We start from the raw sequence: 6198 nt of genomic DNA on the forward strand, positions 1-6198 counted from the left end.
TGGCCGCTGCGCACACAAGTGCACACAGTGCACTCCCTACGAGGCCACCATTGAGTTAATAGCACTATTTTTTTTTTTTTTTTTTGGTCTTGACATTCCAGTCTTTATGAGATGTAGGGGTGGTGCTGATGCTAAGGTCCTGTTCCCCAATTGGTTCTTGATCTGTCAGTAAAGATGCCACAGGCCAGTTGCTGGGTGGGAGGTATAGGCAAGACTTTCCAGGTCCCCACAGGTAATGGGCAGACACAGAGAAATTAAAGTCAACCATCCATGTAAGATCTTGGGGGGAGCAGGCACAGGCTGCTTCTACAGGAAGTTGGGATGGAAGATGGCTGGGCAACTGAAACTGAGTACAGATTCAGGGTGCTGCGCCCGGAGTTGTGGGAAGGGCACGCTAGCTGAGGCAGATTGGAGGTGCCCAGCAGTTGAGCCAAGAAGGAAAGTTGGAATTGAACAACTGTGTGTCCATGTTTTTCATTCATGGATCCAATATTCTCTGGGCAGGGGCTGGTAGCGAGGTCTGTTCCTGGAGCTAAGGCAGGGTCGCAAAAGGCATCCATGCCCTCCATTTTACAATGTGTTGAACTACTGCAAAATAAGATTTTGTTTTTAAAAGACTTATTATGGTATTTTTTTGTACAAGTTATGAGGTGTTTATTCATCATATACACTTGAAAGAAACATTGCATATTTATATTTCCTGTTCTCCACAATAAATTCACGAAGAGATGGTATAGGACAGTTATAACTTAAAATACGTTTGGATTAGGAACGAAGGCATGACAACTGGATCTCGACACAGCTGTGCTGTATGAACACAGGTGGTTTAAGCTCAGGCTTTGGTTAGGAAAGCAGTCCAGCTCATCTCACAGGAAGCAAAAACAGGTGCTGGTTCCTGAATGTCCCAGTCAGTTATTTTTAGCATGCCTCTTAATTTTTCTATCCTCTGATTTCTTGTCTTCTGTGCCTAAGTCTTGAATGGGTGACCACTTTAGGGGATGATGGGGGTACATTGGTCTTGGAGGAAATGCCAGCTAACATGAGAAAGCAAATCGTCCTGTAACTATGTAGACATTCCACCCAAACTGTTCATCCATGTACCCGTAGATAAACCCAACTATTGAAAAAAAATTTAAAAAAGGAAACATCTGTTCAGATAGCTTCCGCCCTGCATAATCCACCCTGGGTGGGCAGTGAATTCAGGTGTCACAGCACGGTTACTGAAGACTGACACCGACAGTAAAAGGAGGTTAACAGATTCTTAAGGAGTATGGCCTGTAGGGTGTGATACCAAAGGTAGCCAGGCACCAGCCAAGACCTATTATGGTATGGCCCTGGGAGTGGAGGAGAAACAAAGAAACTCACTTCGGCATTTGATGGTTCTTGTGACCCTGAAGTGTGGCCCGAGAGTCTCATGTGTGTGTGTGCGCACACGCACATGAATGCAGTGCCCACAGGGACCAGAAAAAGATTGTAGATCTCCTGAAGCTGGATTCATAGATAGTTATGAGTTAGCTGCTGGTCATAGGTGCTGGGAACTGAACCCAGGTCCTCTGCAAGAGCACAGAAGATGCTCTTCATTGCTGAACCATCTCTTCAACCCCCAAATAAAATGTCATGATAAAAATGTGTCTGAAGTTGGACGGGGTGGTACCTAATAGCTGTAATCCTAGCATTCGGGAGACTGAGGCAGGAGGATCACCAAGGGTTCAGTGCTACCCTGGGCAGAATAGTCTGGCATATGGGAGGTGCTCAGGGAGAGGTTGCACCATCTGCATCCTCAGTTCTACCCTACTTCTTACTTTATCTTTCCTGGGCACTTGCGGGTCAACCTTGATTATCGCAAGATGAGCCACAAGGATCCTGGAAGGAAAATCAACGGCCACATTGGGACATTCAGAGTTCCTGGCACCAGGGTTCACTGGATGTAACTGAGTCACCTGGGTGTCTGCACCAACTATCATACATCCCTTAGGTAATCGGTTCATAATGGGGACTGTGACAGTCACCAAGCTTTACGGGTTCCATGCCGTGTGTTCAGGACAGGAGAAATGCTAGTGTTCTTAGCACACTTCCCTCGGTCAGGAATCTGGCCCTGGGAGTGGAGGAGAAACGAAGAAACTCACTTCGGCATTTGATGGTTCTTGTGACCCTGAAGTGTGGCCCGAGAGTCTCATTCTGTGTATACGGATTTTGTTACCTGTTTTTGTTTGTGGTATTAGGGATAGCATCTGGAGTGTGGAGTGTGCTAGGCAGGGGCTCTTATCACCGAGTAGCACCTCTCAGGTGCTCACTGGAGGATTCTAGGCAGGGTCATTATAGCCGAACCACATTCTCAGCCCCTCACTGGGCGATTGTAGGCAAAGGCTCTACCACTGATCTTCAATTGAGATTATGTCCCAAAAAGCCAGAAAGGAAGAAAGAAAGGGAAGGGAAGAACCGTGTCCCCAGGAGACTATTAGGTTTTTTGGGAGGAGGAAGATAACAGCCAAAGAAGTAGGGAAGAAGTAAGGAAAAGATGTGAGAGAAATGTGTTACTATATGGGTCTAAAAATATAATGAAACACATTACTCTACATGCTGACAGAAAACAATCCAAAGAAAGGAAAAGAAGAAAGAGAGAGAAACAAGGAAAGAGAAAAACAGGAGAGAGAGAGAGAGAGAGAGAGAGAGAGAGAGAGAGAGAGGGAGAGGACCCTCACAGCAGTACCTTGTCTTGTCTTTCGGGGCTTCTTTCTTGGCCGTTTGCCCTCTGTGAGGGGTAGATGGATGACCACCATGGTACTTCTTTGCTAGTTTGTAGATGACTTCTTTTATTTTCTCTCCCTCCATCTTTTTCCTTCCCTCACCCTATCCTCGGCTTACAAAATGCCCATTGTGAATGTTCCAAGTGTGTCATTTAAGTATGTCACTGTCACCAACATTGTGCAATGCAGCACATCCTCCTGCAAGCTGTTTGTCCTTTAGGACTCATCAGAGGACCAGGGGGGTCTGCACATCTGCCCCCTGCCTCTCCTTGTGATGCCTACCCGAACTCACACAACAATACCCCCCCACCCCTGTGATGGCCTTATAATTTATGGGTAAAGACATAGGCTAGGGGTAGTTAGATGCCTTAACTAGTAAAGGCACAGCCCTGACAGCTTGCACGTGATCCCTGGGGCCACGGGTTGAAAGGAGAGAATTGACTGTCTTGCAAGGCTCCTCTGAGCTCCACACATACGGTATGCCATACTCACGTACTGTAGCAAGTGCACCAGCACATGCACATATGCACACACACTAACTAAATAAAACATAGCTTTTACAAAAAAAAAAAGAAAGAAAGAAAGAAAAAAGAAAAGAAAAGACAATGAAAAAGAGAAAGGAGAAGCTGATGAAACTGCACTGTGGTCCACTCATCAGAGATCAGTACGCTTATGACCACACGACCGCAGGCAGCCATGGCTCTTTGGTTTGTGAATATTAGGAACTAGGGCAATGGGAGACGCCGAAGGGAGATAAAGAGCCACAGGTCGGTGCATGGACCAAAGGAACTCCCTCACAGGTCTTCAGAGGAGGGGAGGATGACGGGCTCCATTTCACACGACCTAGCCAAGAGGCACGGCGGCAGGCAGTGAGAGGACTGTAAATTTAGCCTGCATCTGGAAGTGGGTGGGGCAAAGACAACGTTGTGAGACCCTCAAAGATACAGGAGGCCGGCATAGTAACTGGGAGGAGGGGCACGGGGACTACAAGGGGTAGAGACTGAATTGGGGGAGACAGACAGAGCATGAGCCATTATGGGGGTGGGGAGGGGGGATAGGGGGATGGGATTGTATGGGCACGTGATGGCTTCTAACCTCTGGTCCTGAGACTTGAAGCAATGAGAGGCACAGGCTCGTGCATGTCTCCTCCTGGGTGTGGCTGTGCAGCCAGGAGAGAAGTTGCTGAGTCACAGGGTGTGTATGTGCTGGAGCTGACAACACTGAGAGATTTTCAGGATAAGAGGCTCCAAGGGGGCCAGAGCACAACTCGGATTTGTTAATGCTGATCATTCCTCATGGGACCAACCCCCTCCTTCCCATTTTCCTAGCTCCATTCAGTGTCAAGGACGTCTTCATTCAGTTTTCCCCAAATGTTTATTGCACGTAGTTTATTTGGGAATGGCGGTGGTGCACGAGAGAGTCATGGCACACAGGTGGAGGCCCGCTTTGGGGAGTTGGTTTTTGTGTTTCTGCTTGGATGGGAAGGTGCCCTGAGACATGGAATCCCAGGAACCGCACAGCTCTGAGAGGAAGCCTCCTCAGCAGAGGCGTTGTGGCTCTCAGGGGAGCGGATCCCCAGTTGAGCTGAGGAGCTCGGGGAGCCTCAGCCCCGCTCCACTTCTTCCCTTCATGGCTTCTTTCCTTCTTGGCGTCTTTCGATGAGAGAGTCCCACCAGGCAGAAAATCTCATGAAAGAGATGTATTGGAGGGTCCAGGGTGTTGAGGGAGGGACAAATCCAGGGATGGCTGCCCTCAGTTCCTAGGAATGGATGGCAGGGAACTGGACAAAGGGCGGGGCTTATATAGGATTTCTGAGGGGGCAGAGATTTCCAGCGTGAGGATTGATGGTATTTGAAGTCCTGGAGGGTTGCTTAGGGACTGATGGGTTTCCTGCTCAGGGATTGGTGGATTTTTGTGGGATGTTCAGGGATTGGTGTTTTTTTTTCCCCCCTTCCCTGCATCAGGATCCATGGGTTAGAGTAGGAAGTCCTTCCTGGCTACAGCTGGCTTTTGATGGGGTGCCATCCCTGTAGGGCTGCTGGGGTTCGGGGGAGGCCGGAGAGCAGGTGCTGCCAGTCTGCCAGTGTGGTCGGCTGCAGTGGTACTTCACCATGGTTGTTGGCTGAGGTAGGAAGGGTACCACCACCGTGGGCAGCTCCTGTGACAACTACACCATGAGGAGATGTCTTCATGCTACCATTTTGGCAGGAGCAGCCATTTTGGACAGCTCCTGTGGGACATTTTTACTGCTGCATCTGTAGTCTGGGGCTGGAAAGAAGGGCCTGTTCCTTCGACAGCTTTGGTGGTGTGTCGGCTTTTGCTGTGTGCTGCCCTGGGACCCACCCGTTCTCTTCCTTCCACCCTATGGTTCCAGGGCCCAAATGCAGGTCATTAGGCTTGGTGAACCATCCTCACTGGCCCATGAGAACCGATGATATGAGCTACCTCCTTAAGAACATTAGTTTTTTGGAGTTATGCTGCATTTAAAGTCTTTAATCCATCTTTTAATGAAGATATTTCTCTTTCTCTCTTTCCTTAACAAATTAAGGAACTGGAGAGATGGCTCAACTGTTAAGAGGACTTGCTGTTCTTCCAGAGGACTGGAGTTTGGTTTCCAGCGCTTATCACTCGTAACTCCAGTTCCAGGGCATCAGAGACTGTTTTCTAGCTTCTGAGTGCAATGACACTCTTGTGCACACATGCACCACATGAGAACGCAGACAGACAGACAGACAGACAGACACATATACAAATTCACAGATGTTTCTTATACAGTGTAGGCATAGCTCTGTCTATTTTGGCTTCCCCAGACAGCTTCCCCACTTTGAACAATGCCTCTCACGGTCTGTTCCACTCTCCTTTAAGCCAGAACACTTAAATTGCATATCATCAAATTACTTGCTTTAACAATTTGTGCGTTTGAACGCTTAACAAGTCATTCCTCAGAGTCACATACCCGTGCCTTGATCTTTCTTTCCTAAATCTCTAAGTATACCTTGTACCTAAGTGGTTTTTAATTTTTATTTTGAAACAGAGCCTGACACACACTCACTATGTAAGCCGAGGAATGGCCTTGAATTCCTGACTCTCCTGTCTGCAACTCTGGAGTGCAGAGGACACACACATGTGCCATGACACAGAGAACACACACGGTGTGCCACTACACAGAGAACACACCTGTGCCACTTACATATGGCTTTGTAAGGGCCTGTTTTGTTTTGTTTTTAAGGGGGGGGGTGTGGCTCACACACGGCTAGTGTGTGGATACAGGAGCGTGCCTGTGGAGGCCAGAGGTCAACTGGGGGAATCCTTATGCAGTGTGCCCCCACACACTCTTCCTCTACGACTTACTCACTTTGTGTATACACTGTGCGCTCCATGTGAACCTGGTGCCCTTAGAGGTCAGAAGAGGCATCAGATCCCCGGAATCTGGACTTTAGATGGTTGTGAG

At 48.3% G+C, this 6198-nt stretch overlaps 1 pseudogene; it reads right to left on the reverse strand.

The window, feature by feature from the left end:
- Positions 1-908: 908 nt before the first annotated feature.
- LOC127693308 (signal peptidase complex subunit 1-like) lies at positions 909-3445 on the reverse strand (annotated as a pseudogene).
- Positions 3446-6198: the final 2753 nt, after the last annotated feature.

This window comes from Apodemus sylvaticus, chromosome 1 (genome assembly GCF_947179515.1).
Source record: "Apodemus sylvaticus chromosome 1, mApoSyl1.1, whole genome shotgun sequence".
NCBI lineage: Eukaryota > Metazoa > Chordata > Mammalia > Rodentia > Muridae > Apodemus > Apodemus sylvaticus.